This window comes from Lissotriton vulgaris, chromosome 7, assembly GCF_964263255.1.
Source record: "Lissotriton vulgaris chromosome 7, aLisVul1.2, whole genome shotgun sequence".
Lineage (NCBI taxonomy): Eukaryota > Metazoa > Chordata > Amphibia > Caudata > Salamandridae > Lissotriton > Lissotriton vulgaris.
Genome location: NC_141695.1, coordinates 1,170,577,409 through 1,170,601,923, shown reverse-complemented (window position 1 = coordinate 1,170,601,923; position 24,515 = coordinate 1,170,577,409). Strand labels below are relative to the sequence as shown.

The window sequence follows — 24,515 nt, the reverse complement described above, 5'->3', positions numbered from 1 at the left end:
ACCCTAGATATCGGTTCGCGAACGGGGAGGATGGGTGGGTCGGTAAGGAATCTATCACTAACTAATGTCTCTTACAGATATATCGTTACACAAGTAGTAACTTGTGCATCTGAAACAGACACGTTAGTGATAGATTCCTTACCTTAGAATAGATACCCCAGCAATACCATCCCGTGGTGGTGGGTCTGCGAACCAATAATCACACCAGAAAGTCCTGGAGGACGGAACGACCGAAGTAGCCGTCCCTCCGGACTGGACTGTCCAGGCAATAGTGTCTTGCAAACGTGTGCAGCGAGGCCCACGTAGCCGCCTGGCAAATGTCCTGCAAGGGCAGACCTCGGCCAAAGGCAGTTGTAGTGGCCGTGGCTCGAGTGGAATGAGCCCTCAGCCCAACAGGGGGTTCCTTCTTAGCCAAGGAGTAACACGCCTGGATGCACAAGATAATCCACCGGGAGATGGTCCGCTTGTGCACCGCTTTCCCTTTCTTAGCGCCCGCGTACCCAACAAAGAGTTGATCATCCACCCGGAACTGTTGTGTGCGATTCAGGTAAAATACTGACTTTGTGGAGGGACGCCTGGCTGCCAGAATGATGTTGCAAACTTCAGGAGGCAAGTCAAATGGCCTCAACTGTTGCCGCTCAATCTCCAAGCATGGAGGTGGAGACTGGACAGGTTCGGGTGGAGGACTGTCCCCCTGCTGCTGTGACAGAAGGTCCTCCTGAAGAGGCAGACGAACCGGGGGATCGACTGACATACTGAGTAGCTCGGGATACCAGTACCTTCGTGCCCAGTCCGGAGCCACAAGGATGACTTGTGCCTGGTCGCGCTTGATCTTCTTCAGCACTCTGGGCAGAAGTGGTATAGGCGGAAAGGCGTACAACAGACCGCAGCTCCACTCGCGACGAAAAGCGTCTCCGAGCGAGTGCCGCCTTGGAAATTCCAACGCGCAGAACTGATGACATTGCGCGTTCACTTCGGTGGCGAATAGATCTAACCAAGGCTCTCCCCATCGCAGAAAGAGGCTTTGCGCCACGTCCGAGTTCAGACGCCATTCGTGATCCATCGAGCACCGACGACTGAGTTCGTCCGCCCTGGGGTTCAGAGAACCTGCCAGGTGATGAACCATCAGAGTCACGCCCTGATATTCCAGCCATTGCCAGAGGCGTAGAGCCTCCTGGCAAAGGGTCCACGACCCCACCCCGCCCTGTTTGTTGCAGTACCACATGGCGGTGGTGTTGTCCGTGAACCCTTGCACTGCACTCCCTCGGACAGACGGGAGGAATGCCTTCAGTGCCAGACGAATCGCCCGCAGCTCCAACAGATTGATATGGAGCCGGGATTCCGCCGGAGACCAGAGTCCTCTGATCTCAGCCTCTCCCAAGTGGCCTCCCCAGCCCTGGAGGGACGCGTCCGTCACAACTACGTGCTCCGGTTGGGGAAGGGGGAGGGATCTGCCGTTGACCCAATCGCGGTCCGTGAGCCACCACTGCAGCTGTCTCGCAGTGCCCTCCGAGATCAGGACATGGTCGGACAGGTTGCCCTGATGCTGGGCCCACTGAAACTTCAGGTCCCACTGCAGAGCCCGCATCCGCCACCGTGCGTGATGCACCAGAAGGATGCAGGAGGCCATCAGCCCCAGAAGCCGCAGCGTCAACCTGACCGAAACTCGGGATAAAGGCCCGAAGATCGGAATCAGAGCCTGTATATCCCGAACCCGCTGTTCGGGCAGGTAAACCCGAAACTGCGCCGAGTCGAGAACCGCTCCGATGAAAAGGAGCTTCTGAGAGGGGCACATTGGCGTTAAATCCCAGCTGGCGCAGGAGATCCGCCGTAGTCTGGAGGTGGCGGACGACTGCCTGGGGCGAGCCTGCCTTCAACAACCAGTCGTCTAGGTAGGGGAAGACTGACACCCCTAACCTGCGCAGATGAGCTGCGACCACCGCCATCACCTTCGTGATCACCCGTGGGGCGCTGGTAAGGCCGAAGGGGAGCACAGTAAACTGAAAGTGCTCGTGGCCTACCGTGAACCGCAGGTAATGCCGGTGGGCCGGCAGGACGGGGCTGTGGAAATAGGCGTCCTGCAAGTCCAACGCTACCATCCAGTCTCCTGGGTCTAGGGCAGCTAAGACCTGAGCCAGTGTCAGCATTTTGAACTTCTCCTTCCGGAGGAAGCCGTTGATGTTCCTCAGATCCAAGATAGGGCGTAGGCCCCCTTTGTCCTTCTTGGGTACCAGGAAGTAGTGGGAGTAGCAACCACGTCCTACTTCTGGCCCAGGAACGCGCTCGATGGCCCCCTTGGCCAAGAGGGCTGAAACTTCCTCCTGCAGGAGCCGCAAGTGATCCCCCGATACGCGGTGGTGTTGCGGTGGTGTTGCGGTGGCATGGCTTGAGGGGTCGTCTCGAAAGGGAGGGAGTAACCCCTTGGGACGATCTGCAGCACCCACCTGTCCGAAGTGACAGTGCGCCAGGGAGAGAGGTGATGGCGAACCCTGCCTCCCACTGGCGTCACATGGGCCGAAAAGCACGGACTAGGAGGGTTTAGAGGTGGATGCCGCGGGGGCAGGTGTGGACTGACTCCGCCTGGGTCCCCGACCGCCTCCACGGCGGTTTCCACGGACGCCGCCGCACTGGACGACAGTTTGCGGCGAGTGGCTGGCGGCACGTGTGGGGGCACCCCTTCCCTGGCCACGAAAGGAGCGAAAGGCACCCGTTTGCTGGCGCGGGGCCGAGAGGCCCAAGGACTTGGCCGTAGCCCTGGAGTCCTTAAAGCGCTCAAGCGCGTGGTCTGCCTTGTCGCCAAAGAGGCGACGGCCATCGAACGGCATGTCCATAAGAGTGTTTTGGACGTCGGCCGAAAAATTGGCGGATCTCAGCCAGGCGTGGCGTCTTACCACCACCGTCGTAGCCATCGCTCTGCCCAGCGAGTCAGTAGTATCCAGCCCACACCTGATGGAATACTTGGCTGCGTCCCGGCCCTCCACAAGGGCTTGGCCGAGTTTGGCCCGTACCTCCAACGGGCACTCTGGCAGCACTTCCGCCACCGTCTCCCACAGAGAGTGTGTGTAGCAGCCCAAGAGGCATGCGGTGTTGGAAGACCGCAGTCCCAAACTAAGGGACGAGAAGATCTTTTTGCCATAGTTCTCGTACCTCTTGGATTCCCTGTCCGGCGGGGCCGTCGGGATGCGGTCTGGGAATTAGAGGCCTGGATGACCAGACTCTCGGGGGTGGGGTGGGAGGACAGGAAACATGGGTCGCCGGAGCCGGGCGGTGGCGTCTGGCCACGATCCTATCTACGGGCGAACCCGTAGCAGGCCTGGACCAAGTGCCCAAAAGAACGTCCGTCAAGGCCTCATTAAACGGCAGCAGAGGATCCATGGAGCATGACTGCGGCTTAAGGACCTCAGTGAGGAGGTTAGTCCTCACGGCCGCGACGGGGAGCTCAAGGCCCAAGGCCTTGGCAGCCCTCGTCAACACCACACCATAGGTAGCTCCCTCCTCCGAAGCCACGGTAGGAGGAGAGACAAATCCAGTGTCTGGAGAGGTGTCCAGGCCACTGGCCTCCCCAAGGTCTCCTGCCCAGTCCATATTAGACTGACACTCTTTGGTCAGAGGGTCCTCAGACCCCTCCCAATCCTCCTTATCCCTCATCTCCTGAGATTCAGGGTCGTAATTGTATGAGGTCGGCTCGTAGAAGCAAAAATCTCCAAACGGCGTCGAGAGCGGCGCCGACAGGCGCCGTCACTATGTCGGAACCGAATGAAAGGAGGCATCGGGGACGGCGCCGCACGAGGACGGCGCCGGAGGGGACACCACACGGACCGACGCCGGGTGGGGTCGTAAGGTCCACCGGCGACGATCCAGAGCCCGAAAGGTCCAGCGGCACCCTGCGGCGCCGGGCCCGAAGGAGCCGACGGCGCCGGTGCCGCTGGACCCAGCGGCGCCGGGCCCGAGGGCACCGGTGGTGTCTGGATCGGGGGTCCCTGCTGCGCCGGGCCCGAAGGCGCCGGCGGCGTCGGGCCGAGCACCCAACGGCGTCTGGGTCAAAGCCCCCGACCCACTAGGGCCCCCAGACGGGTTCGCTGGGCCCGAAGGCGCCGCGGAGCCCGTCTGAGGAGAAAGGGACCTCATGGCCATGAGGAAACGCTCAATCTCCTCCGGCGTCGCGTTCTGCCCAGGGACCGGAGGGTATGGGGCCGGATGCCGCGCCCGCGACTCCCGAGGAGCCACGTGGGCGGTGTCACCCGAACCCCCGGCCACATCGCGCGAGCGTCGGGGGGAGTCAGAAGAGCGATGAGGTCTCTTCGACTTCTTATGCTTCTTACCTGACGACTTGGACCCGGAGGAGTAGCGGCGACTCCCGGAGCTGTGACGGCTCCGTCCCCGCGACCTGTCCCTCGACCTCCCGTGGGACCGGGACCGGGACCTCACACGGCGCGGGGCCGACTGCCGGAGTTCGAGCCGCCTGCGGGACCGCTCCCGCCTGACATTCCTCGAAAGGGCCCGACAGTCGGAGCAGGCCTCGTCGTCATGGTCGACGCCCAAAGACGTCAGGCACAGGCGGAGGGGATCCGCGACCGACATGGTACGGTCGCACTCATCGCAATGCTTGAAGCCGGGCATCCCTACGGCACCGTTGGAGTCGTACAGACTTCGAAATGGATCAAAAGATCACCAAAAACTCAGTCAAAAATTGACTAGGGTAGCTGCTCTTTCCAGATCTGCGCTGGCTGGCGCGGAAAAAAGAAGAACTGACGTCAGCAAGCGGAGGCGGCGTCTAAGTACTCGGACAACATCATCACGGCGCCCACGACGGACGTTGAGCCGCAGACTACGCCTACCGACGCGCAAGGGTACTGCTACGCAAAAGTTTCTGGATCCAGTCTGACGCCTGGGGATATTCTAAGGTAAGGAATCTATCACTAACGTGTCTCTTTCAGATCTATGAAGTTAATGTATGGCAACCACGCCTTTACTAATGCGAGTGCCTAAGTGGATGGAGGGAAGGGGATCTTTGAAACATTCTATGAAAGGTGAGCTTCTTTTGAGATGGATTGGTGGTAATAATGTAACTGGTGAGGTTGAATCAGATGAGGAATTACAAAGGGCATAGATAGAACTTTTGAGAGTAGTAAACCATATGAATGATATATTCTCACATATGTGCTGTAAATAAGATTGAATTTGAGTGAGCCACATCAGTCATTACAAATCCAATGTTTTTTTTGAGAATAATAAATCCAGTAACGTGTGCAAGGGACACACCCACACAGGTAATTAGCCACGTTCTCAGCCATACTGATATGAGGCAGTGCACTACACAAATACCAAAACAACATTCATACATCCATTTGACAACAATTGATTAATGATGTTTTCAATACATTGATACTACATAAAATACATATAACGCATATATAAACGCAAGTAAAAAAGTAACCATCAAATTACTCTAATGAAAATACAGTTAGAACACACTGCACCCAAACAGAAGGAAGCTCAGTCGAAACTCAACCTTCCCATTCTTCAAGGGCAGAGAATGAAACTCGCTGCTACTCCAGCAAACCTGGATCTTGGAAAAAGCCCCTGAAGAGACAGTTATTTAACTTCGGTAATGCTCTTTCTGATAGAGACTATATATATAGATGCAGATTCCTCACCTTTTCAATATTCACCAGGCGTCAGACTGGATGTCGAAGATTTTTCAGCAGTACTTTGACGCACTGATAGATGGCACCGTGGAGCTGTATACCAATGCTGTTCCGACTCCAGAAATGACGTGCAGCACCTTTACAGGCGCCACCTCCTGCGCTCTGAAGTTAGTTGATTTCGAGGTTGTCACTACCCTCAGATGCAGAACCCCAAGGGCAATACTGATGGAAAGTAGTGTGCAGATTTGGCCTGGGAACTTATTAACACCAAGTCCAATCACAGAATGGGGACGAAGGGTGGATTGGAGGGGAAGGGTGGATCGGTGAGGAATCTGTAGCTAAATAGAGTCTATACCAGAAAGAGCTTGTTTTTCTGATAGACATTTCTAGCTGCAGATTCCTCACCTTTTGAATAGCTACCAATGCAGTAACTATTTGGAGGTGGGTCTAGGAGTGGACTCCAACCAGAAAGGCCTGCGACAGAACGCACATAATTACCCTTTCAGCGAACCTGACCGTCCAGACAATAGTGCATCATGAACGTATGGAAGGCCCACATAGCTGCTGGCAGATATCTAAGAGAGTAACTCTGAATGCTAACACAATGGTAGCGGCTGTGGCCCTGGTGGAATGAGAATGGAGTCCTTGCAGCTGCAGATCTTTCTGCAGTGTTCTTTAGGATCCAATCGATGGAGCCTCTCCTCCTCCTTAACCCCTTCCATGCTCATGACGAGCTGAGCTTGTCATTAACAATGGGATTCAAGGGAGGTCAGCATCCGGGATGAATTGCTGTAGCATTGAAGGTGTTAAAGGGCTGGAGAGGGGGGGGGGTGGGGGGGGGGGGGGAGGCATGCGCAACGTAAAATGTCAGAAATTTCAGCATAAAGGAGGCCTCAGTCTGCAGAACTTTTTTCTGAGAAGAATGGGGTATATGGTAGATAGTCACAAAGAGCCCAATGTTCTCTCACACGCAGTGCAGAGGTGATGGCAATGAGGAACTCAGTCTTGATATTAAGGAGCCATAAATCCCAGCTGTGAAGCAGTTCTAATGGAGGGCACATCAGGTAAGTCAGGACCAGATAAAGCTCCCACTGGGTATTACAAAGGGAGAAGAGGAGGAAAATGTGTTGCAACCCTTTCAAAAATAGCATCACAATTGCTGACTTAGATGTCGTTGGCGGATATGGCAACCACAAGAAGGCACACGCTGACTCAGACGATTTGCGTCCTGCTTCAATAACCCTGATGAAGGGTCCTTGCTATAGACCCGAAATGCATTGGGTATTTGAAAATCACGTTAATTGATCAAGTCACAAATTGATATTCAAAGCAATGTGAATGAAAACATTGAAATAAATTTCATAAGAACTTCTGAATTATGAGTGGATTACTTCACATGAACTTGGTGTTGAAATGTTAAGAAACCATATGGTTTCCAGTATACCTGAGCGCACACCCTTGTGAGAAGTTCTTCTTCACACTCCACGTTGACCACAAGAAGGCCGCAAGGGCCGAAAGATAACCTGTAACTGTGCCAAAAGCCAAATCTTGCTGGGTAAGAGAAACAACAAATAAAGTCAGATAGCTAGGATCGGGGGTCTTTCTGGCAGGTGCTGCACCAAGTCACAAATTTGAACCACTGATCTAGCTGTAGACAGCTGTCACAAGACAGCAGGCACGTGCAGTTTTTGTCAAGGGACACCTGGCTGCCAAGATGATATCAACCACCTCTGGACGGAGGTCGAAGCTGTCGCTGCTCAATCTCCACACATGAAGGTGGAGATTGTGATGACCCAGGTGCAGAACTTTGCCTTGCAGGTCCTGCCGGAGGGGCAGCCTGATTGGAGGACATATGCTCCATCCCAGGAGTTCTGGGTACCATACTCTTAGTGCCCAATTCGGAGCCACCAGAATGACAGGGTCCGGTCAGACCTGATCTTCCTGAGAACTCAGGGAAGGAGTGGTAATGGTGGAAAGGCATACTGGAGTCCAGAGTTCCACTGAAGGCATCTTCAAAGAAACATCTTGGAAACTCCAACGCACAAATGTGTGGACAGAGGGGCGAACAGATCGAGCCACGGTTCTCCCCATTCATAGAAAAGACCTTGCACCACCTTTGGGTGTAACATTTCCCCTTGATACGTTCAGCGTCAAATGCGGAGCTTGTCCGCCCTGACATTTGAAGCTCCTGCCAGGTGGTTCACCACCTAGAAAACCCATGTTTATTACAGTACCAAATGGCTGTGGTGTTGACTGTGGGCACCAGCACAAGCCTCCCTTTGAAGGATGGAAAGAAGGCTTTCAATGCCAAGTGGTTGACCATCAGCTTCAGAAGATTGATGTGGAGACAGGACTCCACCGGAGACCAGAGTCCTCGGATCGCCAACTCTCCCAGATGGCAGGACTAACTCAGTAGTGATACAGCAGTCACCACTGTCAGTTCTGGGTGGTGAAGGGAGAGGGGTCTGGCACTGACCCAGTCGTGGACCAGCAACCACCACTGCAAATTTTATTGCAGTCTACTTTGAAATGTGAACCTTTTCTGTGAGGTCCCCTTGATGTTGGGCCTATTGTTACTTCAGATCTCACTGCAGAGTCCACATATTCACCTGGCGTGCTTGAGCAGCAGGATGCAAGAGGCCATCTGTTCCAGGAGCCTCAGAGTCAAACTCACTGAAATTCAGGACCAAGGCTGGAAGATTAGGATCACGGCCCGAATGCCAGGGACTCTTTACTAGAAGAAAGCCACGAAACCAAAACAAGTCCAGAATGGCTCAGATGAAGGGGTGCATCTGAAAAAGGAGTGAGGTGTGATTGTGGCACGCTGAGTGAACCCCAAAGATGGCAGGAGGTTCGCCGTAGTCCAGAGGTGGTGCGCCTGGGGTAAGTCCACTTCAACAGACAGTCAGAGGTAGGGGGAACACTGGCACCACTAACCGCCGATGGTGTTTTGCCACCAATCATGAACATTTAAGGGTCATTGGTGGGACCAAAGGGGAGCACCTAAAACTGAAAATGCCCCTTCCCACCTCGAACTACAGGTAGAGCTGATGGGCCGGCATGACAGGTATATGAAAATAGACGGGCTGCAGGGGCAATGCTAACATCCAGGGTAGAGAGTAGCCAAGATCTGGGCTAGGATGAGCACTTTTAGTTTCTTCTTTGGGAGAAAGGCGTTGAGTGTGTGCAGATCTAAACATGAGCATTTCCAATTTCATCTTTTGGAGAAATGTGCTGAGAGGGTGCAGATCTAAAACTTGACAAATGCCTGGGTCCTACGTGGGCACCAGAATGTAGCAGTAATAATAACCACATCCTATTTCTGTTGCTAGCACCCTCCTGATAGTCCTTTTGGCCATAAGGGTTTGAACTTCCTGTGACAAAATATAGAGATGGCTCTCCATCAGTCATTGAGGGTGGGTTTGAGGGGGAAGGACAAGGGATGTTTTGGTGGAGAAAAGGGGAGCGTATCCATTGCGGATGATCTGCAGGAACCAGTTGTCCGAGTTGAAGGTGGATTCTGCCTCCCACTAGTAGCTGTGCCCTAGAAAGAATACGCTAAAGTCTTGGCAGGTGGGGCTGTGGGGGTTGTCAGTGGACTTGGTAGCTCACTGACCATGGCCATGAGGGTGGTGGGCACATCAGCCATGACTACAAAACTGCTGGGTCCAATGCAGTGGGTGCATAAACTGAAGGTATGGCGTGCCTCAGCCAACGCCTTGAAAGGAATGGTGGAACTGCTCTAGTAGGCAAGATGGGGCGGAGAGGCCCAGGGAGTGAGCCATAGCTCTACTCAACTTAACCCGCTTGAGAACAGTGTCAGTCTTGTCCCTGAATAGGCAATTTCCTGTCAAAGCACATGCCCATCAGGGAGGACTGGACATTCTGGAGAACCCAGTCAAGGGCAGCCACGCATGATGGCGAATGTCAACAGTCTGGCCAAGGCCAATAGCCCGCCCAATGAGATTGGTGGAGTCCAAGCCACAACAAATTGTGAATTTGGCCACACCATGACCATCGTGAATTGCCTGAGACAGAATAGGCCAAAGATCGTCAGGCAGACCAGGGTGGACTTGTGCTACTGAGTACTAAGGGTGTACAAATAATGGCCCAACAAACATCTGGCTTTAATGGAACGGGGGGCCGGGCTGGTGGAAGATAAGTCACATTTCTGAACACTTTTACTCCTGCAGATTCCCTGTCAGGGGGAGTAGATGGAAAAGTACTGGGGTTGGAACAACTTGTGGAAATCTGATTAGGGGTACTGAGAAAGGAAAGCCGGGTCCGATAGAGCATGGCAATGTTGTCTGACAATCTAACCACTGACCGGTTTGGTCCAAGCAAATAAGGTGTCTGTCAGTGCCATATTAAAGGGCATCAGAGGTTCAGAGGAAGCATTACCATGATGCAGAAAGCAGATTCTTCTGTGGCTGTACCAGGGGGTAAAAAGCATGTGCCGTCTCAGGGGAGGAATCAAGGTCACTAGCCTCTTGTAAGTCTTCTTACCTATTCTATTTTGCTAAGGCTGAGCGAACTCCTCACCTGGGTCCTAAGCACTGTCTAAATCACCTCAGAAAAAGAAATGGCTAGAGTGTTGATGGCCCTGCAGAGGGTCGAGGAAGCAAAAAATCAAAGGGGGCAGGGTGGAGTGTCTTCACTGTTGGATTTTCGGGTGACCTTAAATGAAGTCAGACTTGCGTTGACTCAGGTGGTGAAGTCGATATCGGCGTCTACCTACATGGGTCATTGTGCCAGAAGCGAGGTCGGAAAAGAGAGTTCAGCTGGCGTCCCAAGTACTGGTAGGGAAGGTGCCTATGGGTGACTGTTTTCCTGAGTCTTAGTCAACGGCGGAAACAGGTGTAAGCTACTTTTGCCAGTAGCTGGGCATGTGGTCTACCTACCCTTCCGGGATGAAATAGTGTTACTATTTGGTGGTGGGTACAGCCCGGCTTCTACGTAGCGCTGTCAGCAAGATGTAGGCCTCCCATGCACCTGGCCACCCATTGCAGTTGTGCTGCCAGGTAATAATGCTTCATATTGGGCAGAGCTAGGCCACCACGGTTAGTTGGGAGATATAGTTTGGCTAGTGCTACGCGTTTCATGACTGATAAACTGCTGCATATCTCGCTCAAACATATGAAAAAATGCTGGCTTGACAGAAAAGGGTAGGTTTCTGAAGTGGTAAAGGGGTCTTGGGAGTACCACCATTTTCAGGAGCGCAATGCGGCCCATGGTAGCTAATGGAAGGATGCGCCAAAATGTCATTTGCGACCTAACTGCCGTGATAGCGCGTGTGAGGTTTTCCTCCAATAGATCCATTGGTTCTCGGTAAATTCGGATTCCAAGGTATCAGAACGCTGTCTGCTGTCAGCGTACCTGTGTGTTATTAATCAACATTGGGTCAGGAGTTGTCTCAGCGAAGGGGTACAGGCACAACTTCTCCCAGTTAACTCAAAGGCCCGATTCTAGTAGCACTATCTATTGTGTCGCACGGTAACCTGACACCCCGAAGAGATATTAGCAGGTCATCTGCATATAGAGAGGCTGCATGCGAGACATCTCCCAAGGGGATGCCCCATTCTTCCTTCGTCCGGCTAATGGCTCAATGGCTAGGGTGAACAGTAGAGGGGAGATTGGGCAGCCCTGTCGTGTGCTGCGCTCTCACCTCTCGCTTCCTGATGGTATTCGGGTACATCGTTGCACAGTCTCCCCAGGCCATGGCATCGTAGCTCGACCCCAAGCACAAGTCACACCTGATGGGGGTCTGCCACAGACATTTGCTTGCAACAGTTTGAGGCAGCAGTGCTTTGTAAACATGTAAAGAGATGCCCACGTAGCAGCCTGGCAGATGTCCGAGACTGGAATACCATGTATCAATGCAGTGGTAGCATCATTTGCTCTAGTGGAATGAACACCCAAGTCTTCTCTTTGCTTCTTGGCTAACCCATAGCAGATCGTAATGCAAAGAGCTATCCAGTAGGCAATAGCTCCTTTTGCACCAATTTCCCCTTTATTACGGCCCAAGAAGCCCTAAAAAGTTGATTGTCTAACTGGTAAATTCGGGTCTGATTGATGAAAAAACTGGCAGTCCTCTAAAGGCCAAGACAATGGAGCAACTCTTCCTCCAAAGAGGGATGATCCAGAGCATAAAAAGCAGGCAAGTGATGGGTTTCCCTTTGTGGAAAGGCTTCACTACCTTTGGTAGGAATGCCTCTTGTTTGGAGGCCCAGCTTGTCCGGAAAGAAGGATGAATATTTAGGGCTCAACAAATTCACTCGCCCGCTCACATCTTCCCAACCGGCGCCTTAACGGAAGGGATACCGCCTTCCCTTGGCGGGCTCGAGGGCTCAGCTTCTGAACACAAGCCAGGCCAGGTAGAGCCTCCCCAGGCCCCGATGGACGCCCGTCCCCAGAGCCCGGACCCTCTGCTGGCTTGCAGGACGGGGGCCTCCGGGGCCCGCCGAACGGAGCTCAAGCCCTGGGCCCGGTCCCAGCTTCCGAACCCTAGCCAGGCTGGGGAGAGCCTCCCCAGGCGCCGATGGAACCCCCCTCCCCAGCGCCAGGACCCTCAGCTGGATTGCAGGACCCCCAGGCTGAGTTCAAGCCAAGGGCCCGTCCCAGCTTCCGAACCCTAGCCAAGACGGGGAGAGCCTCCACGGGCCACAGTCTCCAGCACCCGGAACCCTGACTGGCTTGCAGGATGAGGGGCTCCCGCACCCTGGGGCCCGCTGGACGGAGCTCAAACCCTGGGCCCGGTCAGAGCTTCTGAGCCCTGGCCAGGCCAGGGAGAGCCACCCCAGGCCCCGGTAGACCCGCGTCCACAGCGCCCGGACTCTCAGCTGGAACCAAAGAGGGTTAAGCCCAGGCCACGTCCTCTCCCCGCCAGCCTGCCCGGGAAGCCAATTTTTTTCAACTATTGGACAAAATTTGGAGTCACCCAGCCCGCAGGGCCATCTGGTCATCCAGCCCGCAGGGTCATCAGGACGCCCGGCCTGCAGAGCCATCTGGTCGCCCGGCCCGCAGGGCCATCTGATTGCCCGGTTCGCAGGGCCATCTGGTTGCGCATGCCAGGCAGCCAGACCCAGTTACCCTTGCTTGTCCGACGACGAGGGAGGCCAGGCGCTCCAAGGCCGCTGCTCGGGAGGCTACTTCCCCGGGGCTGCTCACCTCCCTGCTCAACTTGTTTTGGAGCATGGGGAAGAGGGGGCCCGGCTGGCCTAGGCCATCTGGTCACCCTGCTGACCCGCAAGGAATGGTGGCCCACATCCCCGCACCCGGTGGCGCAGGGATAGGAGGGGGAAGGTGCAGGGATAGGAGGGGGACGCCCCCATGCCGGAGGGCACATGGTGGAGACTGCCTCCCCCGACTGCCTCCCCCTCAGCATCCCTCCCGCCGTCCGAGGAACCCACCCCTGGGTGTGGTAGAGGAGGGCATCCGCAGGTGTGAACAAACTTTAAGACAAAAGCTTGGCTCAGAGAATGACTTTCAATAGATCGCAGCGAGGTAGCAGCTCTGCTACTTACGAGACCCGGACCTCACATTAGGTAATCTACGAATGATTTAGCACCACAAACATGCGGTGCACTAAGGGCGATGGAGGCAAATCCCTTCTGTCCGCGCTCCGGTTCCCAAGCGAGCGGCTCTACGCACCTACCCCCCCCCTGAGAGAGGCTGGCTAACCAAGGCCAACCGAGGTTCCACGGCACTGCGGTATCGTTACGGCTTAGGGGGGATTCTGACTTAGAGGCGTTCGGTCATAATCCCACAGATGGTAGCTTCGCCCCATTGGCTCCTCAGCCAAGCACATACACCAAATTTCTGAACCTGTGGTTCCTCTAGTATTGAGCAGGATTACTATTGCAACAACCAATTAAAACTAACCTGTCTCACAATGGTCTAAACCCAGCTCATGTTCTCCATTAGTGGGTGAATAATCCAGCGCTTGGTGAATTCTGCTTCACAATGATAGGAAGAGCAGACATCGAAGGATCAAAATCCGACGTCACTATGAACACTTGCCCGCCACAAGCCAGTTTTCCCTGAGGTACATTTTCTGACATCTCCTGCTTATAACCCAAAAAGTCAGAAGGATCGCGAGGCCCCGCTGTAACGGTCTATATTCATACTGAAAATCGAGATCCGGCGAGATTTTGCCCTTCTGCTCCATGGGAGGTTTCTGTCCTCCCTGAGCTCGCCTAAGGACGCCTGCGCTATGATTTGACAGGTGTACCACCCCATTCAAACTCCCCACCTGCCACTGTCCACAGAGCATGTTGCAACCAGCAGGCGCTTGGAGCCAGACGCCAATGCCCCATGGGGCTCGCCCCCCGCCTCACCGGTTAAGTAAAAATACTATAAGAGTAGTGGTATTTGACAGGCGGCCTGAGGGCCTTCCACTTATCCAACACCTCTCATGTCTCTTCACAGTGCCAGACTAGAGTCAACCTCAACGGGAACATCTTCCCCCCGCTGATTCTGCCAAGCCCGTTCCCTTGGCTGTGGTTTTGCTAAATAGTAAGTAGGGATAGTGGGAATCTCGTTCATCCATTCATGCGCATCACAAATTAGATGACTAGGCATTTGGCTATTTCAGTACCACCTCGCAGTGGCTCATTCGGAGTTATTATGCTGCCCATCAACGTCAATTTGGTTTAGCTTCCAACAATACAACATTCTTTCGCTCCGGAGTACAGCCACACTGAAACCTGTCCTCACTGGAACTGGGATCACGTATAGGCCAGAGATAGCACACCCTGCAGTACTATTTCAACAATTTTAAAATGGTCTATGAACAGTCCTGAGAAATTAAAATATGATTAATAGGACATCAATAATCAATGTGTGATAATTATGTGTATGCAACTATTTGAGACCTATTCATCATTCAAGACATTTCAATAAGTATGATGCACACAACTATATCTAAATTATTATAAGCACACATTTATAAAAAATACACATCTACAAATTGCACATCTAACTAAAAAACACACATCTAAAAAATTCACATCTACAAAATTCACATCTATACTAAATCTTGTGTCAACTATAAACATATATGTTAAAACAATATGCTTGATAAGGGTGATGTGTGCTGTAAGAAAGTGTACATCTCAGTATAAGCTTGATACTCAATTGTCCATGAATACTGGCACATTTTAAGAGTGTCCATTAAAGTAGTTAGGCAAACATTTTTCTTGAATGGCAATGACATTTTCAGCCAGAACAACATCCTTACATTGAGGCCCAATACTACGACATCCAACGATAAAGCCATGAAATGTTACAGTGTTGCTTTTTGAGAGATCTTTGATTTGCTGTGATAGATCCTGATAGTAGTTCACTTTACTCTCAAACGCTAATTCAAGGGAATTCTGAGAGTTTTCATAACGAATTGAAACATCAATCACTACAGTTGTACCATTTTTTTTAAACACTACATCTGGTTTTTGTAGTTCTTCTTGATTGTTCTTAACATGAGGATCCCTATATGCCATCCAACCACACCTTTTTGCTCTATCAATGAGCAATTCCAAAATTTTGTTATGTCTTTTTATCCTAATGTCCTTAGTTTTAGGACATGCGCCTGAAATATGTGAAATTGTTTCGCAAACATCATTACAATACAGACATGTAGCAAATGCACGATTTCTTCCCCTAGTGATGGTTTCTCTAGTATATAAAACATTTGCTCTTAACATCAGTGCAGCTATGTACTGGTTTTCTTTCATTTTGTTATGCTTGCTGATCCTGAAGTTTGAGGTTGGATTACTTGCTAAGTATTTTATACCATCACCTTGGACGGGGAGATTTGCCCATTTCTCAAACTCTTCTTTTTTCCAATCATAGGTTGCTAACCAATTCAAATCATAGTTCAAAAACCTAGTATCTAAAATGTTGAGTTTGTGTGTTTTAATGATGTTATCAATTGTTTCAGGGAAACATCCGTTACAACGCAACTTTTACCACGCAGTGCCTTTACGACGCAACTTTTACAACGCAAACCATTAAAACGCATTGCGCTGAAGGGCGCTCTAGGATAGGGAATAGGTTTAATTTACTGTCCAACACCTTCCCTACTATCCACGGGGACTGGAGTTGGAATAGTAAATTAAACTATTCACTATCCAGCGCCCCAAAGCATTATGCGTTGTAATGGTATGCGTTGTAAAAACCGTGATGTAAAAGCATGCGATGTAAAAGCATGCGTTGTAATGTCGTACATCCATTTTTTCATTCATATCTTCTCCTGCATACATGAATGAATGAGCTATGTACAGGTCTGGAGTGGTCCTGAGATACAATAAACTATTAACTTTGAGACCAATTTGTGTACATAGTTTTGGTATACTGAGGCCCCCAAATGATCTTTTAGAATATAGGACCTTAAGAGAGTCATAGTTACTCCTGCCGTTAACTTGCGCTTCATTGAATTTCTTCACGTTGACATACAGAGCACTGGGCAGAAATCACATCGCGTTAACACCCGCCGTGTACCTTTGCGATGCTTTGTTTTAATTTAACAGTCGGATTCCCCGGGTCCGCACCAGTTCTAAGTCAGCTGCTAGGTGCCGGCTGAGGCAGAACGCCGGCCCGCGGCCCTCGGGAGGTGGCACGGGGAGAGACCACCACCGCAGCTGGGGCAATCCACAGGAAGGGCCCGGCTCGCTTCGCGCCCCAGCCCGACCGACCCAGCCCTTCAAACCAATCCTTATCCTGAAGTTATGGATCTGACTTGCTGACTTCCCTTACCTACATTGTTCCAACATGCCAGAGGCTGTTCACCTTGGAGACCTGCTGCTGATATGGGTACAGCCCGGCGCGAGATTTACACCATCTCCCCCAGATTTTCAACGACCAGCGAGAACTCCCCGGACGTCCCCAGAACTGCAACACTTTCCAAGACTCGGGCCCCTCTCTCGAGTGAACATATTCCAAGGTACCCTGTCCTTCACAAAGAGAAAAGAACTCTCCCCAGGGCTCCCGTCGGCTTCTCCGGGATCGTTTGTGTTACCAGACTCCTTTTCGAGTGGCTGAGGGCAACGGAGGCAATCACCCGTCCCTTACGAACTGTGCTCGCCCATCTCTTAGGACCGACTGACCCATGTTCAACTGCTGTTCACATGGAACCCTTCTCCTCTTCGGCCTTTAAAGTTATAGTTTGACTATTTGCTACTACCACCAAGATCTGCACCTGCGGCGGCTCCACCCGGGTGCTCGCCCTGGGCTTTCGTGTGCACCGCAGCAGCCTTCCTATTCGTCGTGGCTGAGCCCCCGCAGCTCTCAGTGCCGGCCGGGTAAGGGCAGACGCTCCAGCGCTATAAATTTTCAGGGCTAGTTGATTTAGCAGGTGAGCTGTTACACACTCCTTAGCGGATTCAGACTTCAATGGCCACCGTCCTGCTGTCTATATCAACCAACACCTTTTCGGGGGTCTGATGAGCGTCAGCATTGGGCGCCTTAACCCGGCGTTCGGTTCATCCCGCAGGACCAGTTCTGCTTGCCAAAAGTGGCCCACTATGCACTTGCATTCCATGCACGGCTCCACGCCAGCGATCCGGGCTGCTTACCCATTTAAAGTTTGAGAATAGGGTGAGATTGTATCAGCCCCAAGACCTCTAATATTTCACTTTACCAGATAAAGCTGGGGGCTACGAGCTCCAGCTATCCTGAGGGAAACTTTGAAGGGAACCAGCTACTAGATGGTTCGATTAGTCTTTCGCCCCTATACAAAGGTCAAACGACCGATTTGCACGTCAGGAACGCTACGGACCTCCGGCAGAGTTTCCTCTGGATTCGCCCTGCTAAGGCATAGTTCACCATCTTTCGGGTCCTATCACGCACGCTCATGCTCCACCTCCTTGACGGAGCGGGCAAGACTGGTGGTGGTGCGCCCACCGCTGGAAGCGCGGAGGGATCCCACCTCAGCAGCTCTCACCTTTATTGCACCACAGGGTTTCGCTTGGCCCTCCGACTCAGCATGTGTTGGACTCCTTAGTCAGTGTTTTAAGAGTGGTTGGTAACCGACATCGCCGCAGACCCCTGGGGCCCGGAGTGGGCCTACCCGCCAGGCGGCGCGACACAGTGAAGGTGCACTGAGCACAGTCCGCCCCAGTCGAAGGGGGGACGGGAGCAGGGGGTTACGTCCCCCCTTCCCCGCCCCAGCGTGCCCAGAGGGGCAGCCTAGAGCGGGTGCCCGGGGGAGGGAGCGGAGACAGTTGAATCTCCCGCTGCCCCAGCGTAGCTGCCAGTGGGGCTGTAACACCCTCTGCCGGAGTGGAGTGCAATCTGCCACCCAGAAGCCTTCCCACCCGACCCTGCCACGACACTGCCGCGAAGGGAATGCGCCCTGCGGGGGCCGGGTAGGGAACGGGTGCCGGTCCCGCGGAGGATATCCAGAACTCCTGGGCCACCGACCTCCCACTGTGTTGAATCCTCTGGGTGGACTGCACGCACCCCACCCGTATACATCTCGGCGGTTTCACGCCCTCTTAAACTCTCTCTTCAAAGTTCTTTTCAACTTTCCCTTACGGTTACTTGTTGGCTATAGGTCTCACACCCGTATTTAGCCTTAGATGGAGTTTACCACCGGCTTTGTACTGCATTCCCAAGCAACCCGACTGAGAAGTCCCAAGCAGAGGCTTGGGGTCCCGGCAGCAGGCTTTGGTTTCCCGGAAGCTGCTCGGCGGGTCATGGGAATACCGCCGCCGGATCGCTAGTCAGCATTGTTTATGGTCAGAACTACGACGGTATCAGATAGTCTTCGAAACTCCGACTTTCGTTTTTGATTAATGAAAACATTTTTGGCAAATGCTTTCGCTTTGATTAATCTTGCGCCGGTCCAAGAATTTCACCTCTAGCGGCACACTACAAATGCCCCCGGCCGTCCCTCTTAATCATGGCCCCAGTTATGAAAACCAACAAAATAAAACCAGAGTCCTATTCCATTATTCCTAGCTGAGGTATTCAGGCGACCGGCCTGCTTTAAACACACTAATTTTTTCAAAGTAAACGCTCCGGACCCCAGGACACTCATTCAAGAGGATCAAGGGGGCGCCGAGAGGCAGGGGCTGGGACAGGTGATAGCTCGCCTGGCGGCGGACCGCCGGCTCGATCCAAAGATCCAACTACAAGCTTTTTAACTGCAGCAACTTTAATATACGCAATTGGAACTGGAATTACCGCGGCTGCTGGCACCAGACTTGGCCTCATATGGATCCTGGTTAAAGGATTTAAAGTGTACTCATTCCAATTATAGTGTCTCAAAAGAGTCTTGAATTGTTATTTTACGTCACTACCTCCATGAGTCTGGAGTGGATAATTTGCACGCCTGCTAACTTCCTTGGATGTGGTAGCAGTTTCTCAATCTCCCTCTCCGAAATTGAACGCTTATTCCCTGTTACCCGTGGTCACCATGGTAGGCACAGAAATTACCATTGAAAGTTGATCGGCCAGACATTTCAAATGAATCGTCACAGTCACAGGGACGTGCGATTGACTCGAGGTTATCTAGAGTCACCAAAAGCGGCCAGGCGAGCCTGGATTGTTCTTGGTCTGATAAATGCACGCATCCCGGGAGGTCAGCACTCATCGGCATGTATAAGCTCCAGAATTACCAGTTATCCAAGTAACAGATAGAGCGATCAAAGAAACCATAATTGATTTAATGAGCCATTCACAGTTTCACTGTACAGGCCGTGTTTACTTGCACAAGCATGGCTTAATCTTTGAGACAAGCATATGATACTGGCAGGATCAACCAGGTAGCTACACCTGCTGATGGGGTGGGTTCGGAAGCTGTGTGCCCATCTCCCCGACCTGCAACCTACGTGTCCCCCTCCCACTTGGGAGCCTGCTAGTGGAAGGATCCTGCATGCCTGGGCGGGAGGGCTTGCTGGAGGGGTGGAGAGGTGCGGTCGCATGGGCACCGGTAGACCTAGCCGTCTCCCCCAGAAGGCAGAGGCAGGCCGAGGCACAGCCTGAGCGAGACTCCGAGCTGCTGTGGAAGTGTGCTGGGCGGAGAGGGGTGATGGCTTGGCGCACAAGGCCTACGGACCTGCCGGGCAGCAGGATCCGAGTGCCAGGCGCCATCCGACCCCTTCCGCTCAGGTCAGACCACTGGGGGGGCACGAGCTGCCGGGGCCGCTCGACCTTCGCTCTGCTGAGTAGTTTGAAGAGACTCCCGCCAGGCAGCAGGCCCTCGAGTTGGACGGTCCATGCGGGGTGGAAGCTCCTTGCTTGAAACAACAGCCGAGGCTGCACAAGCAGAGAGTGCCCAATCGATCGGAGTACGGCCGGGGCCTCCCCTGGCAGGCCGCCCGGCGCGGGGGGATGCCGACTTCACATCCCTGCCTGCTCCCAGGGTGAGAAGGCTCGGAGGAAAGGGCCATCAGTAAGGGGCTGAGAGGCAGGTGGGGACCCGGTCTCTGGGGACCCCGGGGGTATGCCCGGGTTAAGCCTTCCCCTGTCTCAGAATTACGAAGACCTCACAGAGATCTGACTGAGCAGGCTCGGAGGAAAGGACCACCGGAAAGGGGCTGGGAGCAGGTGTGTACCAGGGCCGCCCCAGCGGCCAGGCCCAGGTTCTGCCTTCCCCCAGTCTCAGAATCATCGGACCTCACAGAGGTCTGACTAACGCACACCCTAGTAATCTGGAGGAAAATTACCCCCTTTCTTGTAATCCATGCATACAAGGTGATCGAGGGGACCCAAGGAGCGAATGTGCTCAGCCTCCTGGAGCCCTTACTGGGATCGGGGAGGCAAATGAGCCCTTATCGGGACTTCCAGGGAAGCCTGGCCATCTGGTCACCCATAGGAAAGTATACTGTGCGACCAGGTGGTAGAGGGGATAGGAGCGACCAAATTGCCGAGGGGATAGGTGCGAGCAGATGGCAGAGGGGATAGGTGCGAGCAGATGGCCGAGGGGATAGGTGCGACCAGATGGCCGAGGGGATAGGTGCGACCAGATATTCGGGCTCAAAGGGGAAGCCATCTGGTCACTCTGTGCTCCAACGAAAGAGTGAGTGGGCAACAGGGCATGGGGGGGCAGGAGGCCCGGGGCCCCACCTGGGCCTCAGCCATGGGGATGCGAGGGGGAGCCGACGGGCCCTCCGACCCAAGCCCGGCGGACACACACGTAGGCGAAGCGGGGAGGCCTGCACGGGACCGACGGATCCCTGTCCTGGGTCCTTGGCAGAGCGGCAGGCTAGGGGATGGGGTCCAGGGTTGGAGCACCTGACCCAGCAGAATGCCTGGACCCTGCCGGGGCTCCCAGGCCCAGAGGCGCAGGGGAAGCCACCATGGGCCCGCGGGACCCCGGCCCGGGCACCCTGCCAAGCGGCAGGACTGAGGACGGAGCCCGGGATGGGGAGGCCGCCCTCCCCAGTGACCTCAGGGTCCGCGGTCGGAGCCATTGAACCCAGCCAAGCAGGGGGAGGCTCCCAGGGCATTACGGAACCCCATCTTGGGCCTTTGGCAGAGCGGCAGGCGGGGGCCCAGGTCTGGAGCACACTGCCATGCGGCAGGACCGAGGACGGAGCCCGGAGCCCGGGGTGGGGAGGCCGTCCCCTGGGCCTCTGGGAGCCCCTGAACTCAGCCAAGCAGGGGGAGACTCCGGAGTACCCTGTAACTAGTAATCCGGAGGAAAGCTACCACTCTTTCTGGTACCCATGCACACTGTGAGACTTAGGGGACCCTAGACGCGGACGAGCCTGACCTCCTGGAGCCCTTGCTGGGATCGGGGAGGCAAATGAGCCCTCATCAGGACTTCCAGGGCAGCCCGGCCATCTGGTCGCCTCATTGGGAAGCATTGTACGCAACCAGATGGCCAAGGGGAAAGGCGTGACCAGATGGCCGGGCCTGAAGGACGCCCATCTGCCTGCGCTGAGCCTTTGTGGGAGGGCTCCCGCCTGCCCTTCGAAGGGCTCGGGGGCTCCGCTTCCCGGGGGCTCGTAGACCCTGGCTGGGCCTCAGGCACAGAAATGCCAGCAGGAGCTCTTGATGCCCGGGGGAGAACTGCTCAGGACCAATGAAGCCCACCCAGAGCACTTTGCCACGCCGCGGGCCTGAGGACGGAGCCCCCGGACAGTGGGGAGGTGTTGTCCGGACCTAGCTTATCTGGTCCCCGGCTGAGAACCGCCAGCCCAGTGGGGTTCCGGCATACCCTGCTCCTAGTAATCCGGAGGAAAGCTACCCCTTTTTCTGGTAACCCGTGCACACGGCGAGACTGAGGGGACCCAAGGTGAGGGCGTGCCCGAACTCCTGGAGACCTGGCTGAGATCGGGGAGGTAAATGAGCCCTTCCCGGGACTTCCAGGGCAACCCGGCCATCTGGTCGCCCCTTTGGAAAGCATTGCTCGCGACCAGGTGGCCGAGGGGAAAAGGCCCGATTAGGTGGCCGGGACTGAAGGACGCCCATCTGCCCGCCCATCTTTGCGGTAGTGGTCCCGCCTGCCCTTGCAGGGCTCGGGGACTCCGCTTCCCGGGTCTCAGAGATCCCAGCTGGGCCTCAGGCCCGCAGGAGCTCTCGGGCCCGGACGCCCAAGGGTAAAACTACCCAGGACCAATGAAGCCCGTCCCGGGCACTTTGCCACCCAGCGGGCCGGAAGAGGGAGCCCCGGACGGTGGGAAGGTGTTGTCCGGGCCCTGCCCATCTGGTCCCCAACTGAGAACCGCCAGCCCAAAAGGGAGTCGGTGGAAAGCTACCCCTCTTTCTGGTAACCCATGCACACCATGTGACGAGGGGACCCAGGGCGCAGAGGCGCCTGACCTCCTGGAGCCCTGGAATTTATAGTTTCCTTTTGAGTGGAAATGAATTTGAAAACTGAAGCAAAATATGAGAAAAATAAAACCTAACAGTATTAAAGCAAGGACCTAAACAAAAAATTACATGTTAGTGTTGGACTACAACTTTTGTATGAATAAAAATAAGAGTAATGTTTTTAGAAAAATAAAAAGTGCTATGGTTATTTACCCTAACCCCCCAATGACATAATTCAAATTTTGAATCCTGTTATGGGACTATTTTTAAATTGATTGAGAAGCTAGGGGTCTATCTGTCAGGGAAGGTTTGAGTATGTGCAGGCCCAGTGACACACATTACATTACTGGGTGTCATTTTATCCAAAGAAACCCCCAGTACTGAGATTCTGCTCTTCCGTTTAAAACAAATCAGTTCTCAGCAGGAACGGTGCTGCAGAGCTCAGCAACATAGGTGGACAGGCCTTACAAGGTTTGAGGGCTTAAGTAACGGCTAGGTATGTAACTCCATGACATGAGGATTTTAAGGCCATTCATAAAGCTCACACGGTATTATTGCATATACACCGCCATCTGGGTACGAGTGCTGCAACTTTGAAGCTTGATGCCTACTGATCTAGTTACTGTGGCTGGTGTTAAAGCGGATGATAATTTGTTGGAGGACTGGAAGTGACAATTAGTATCTAGGAAAGCCTGCGCTACAGCAGTGCACTCAATCCTGGTTATAAGCGTGGAAGAGGTTGCAAGCTTCACTGGCTATAGGAGATGCTCCATAGTGGACCAGAAAAACAGCATTACGACCCACTATGACACTGTCTAAATCATCAATACAATTCCTGTTTTTTTCTGAAGAAATATGAGGAAGTAAAACAAGCTGCCTGTCCGAGATCACACTGGAGAAAATCATGAAGGCAATCAGATCTAGAATGGGCTTGTTCAATACCAAAATGGCAGAACGCTCCTATGAAGTGGAATCCATGAAATCGGATTTGGCCTCAAAAGACACCCAGACAGACTCCATTAATAAATGTCCGAAATAGGAACAGAGGTAACTGAACAAACACCCAGACTGAGGCGCAGAAATCTGGCAATTGCCAAAGGAAATAACAGAAATTTAGGACAGGTTAAGAAAAGACAAACAAGTTACTTACCGCCAGTAATGGTCTTTCTGGTGGATACTCTATCTGACCACAGATTCCTCACCTTGTGAATACACACAGGTACCAGACTGGTTCCAGAAAATTCAAAGAATGAAACTGCATTATGGCAGGCGGCACAATTTGACACCACGTCAGTACCATTCCCCCTGTAAGGGACTAACCGAGTCGCATAAAAGTACCACCATGTGCATTGATGTCAGCTTCTTTCAGGAACCATTTGTGTCCTCAGACTGAGTGCCTATTGATGATCTGAACAAACTAATATGGAGGAATCTGCGGTTAGATGGAGTATACATCAAAAAGAGCGTTACCAAACATAAGCTTGTTCTTCTGATGGCGAATTCTAACTGCAGATTTCTCACCTTGTGAATAGATACCAAAGTAGTACTTCCCAAGGTGATCGGTCTGTAGAACGGCTCACAATAAAACGTCCTGTAGGACAGAGCGGGCAAAATGCTGGTCTCTATTGACATGTTGAGGAAGCAGTGCTTTGTGCACTGATGCCTACATGACTGACAGACAAATATCTAGGACAGGCACTCCGCGTGCCAATGCGGTGGTAGCAGCATTGGCTCTGGTGGGGTGCGCCCATAGACCTTCTGGAGGCTGCTTTTAAACAATGCATAGCAGAGCTCAATGCAGAGTACTAACCATTGAGAGAGAGTCCGTTTCTGCACCCCGTGCCTTTCTTTGCCCTACAGAACCGTACAAAGAGCTTAGCGTCCAATCAAAGCTCTTTGGTACGATCAGTGTAAAAGCTGAGCCCTCTCTTGGGTCTAAATGATGAAGTTTCTCTTTAAGGGATGAAGCAGAGCAAAGACGGTCAGAAGAGTAATGATTTGTCCAACGTAAAACGGCATCAACCCTTCAACAGCAATGCATGTTGAGCCCTGAGCACAAGTGTGTCTGGGAAAGAGGTGGTATAAGGAGGCTGGACCAAGAAGGCCTGA

General features: G+C 53.3%; 1 protein-coding gene and 1 pseudogene across 6 annotated transcripts in view; both read right to left on the bottom strand.

Moving 5' to 3' along the window:
* The window catches only part of ARHGAP26 (Rho GTPase activating protein 26), a 2,045,367-nt gene that overhangs the window by 476,885 nt on the left and 1,543,967 nt on the right, over window positions 1-24,515 (bottom strand). The gene's annotated exons all lie outside the window — the stretch shown is intronic.
* On the bottom strand, window positions 13,107-18,482 carry LOC147703112 (28S ribosomal RNA; annotated as a pseudogene).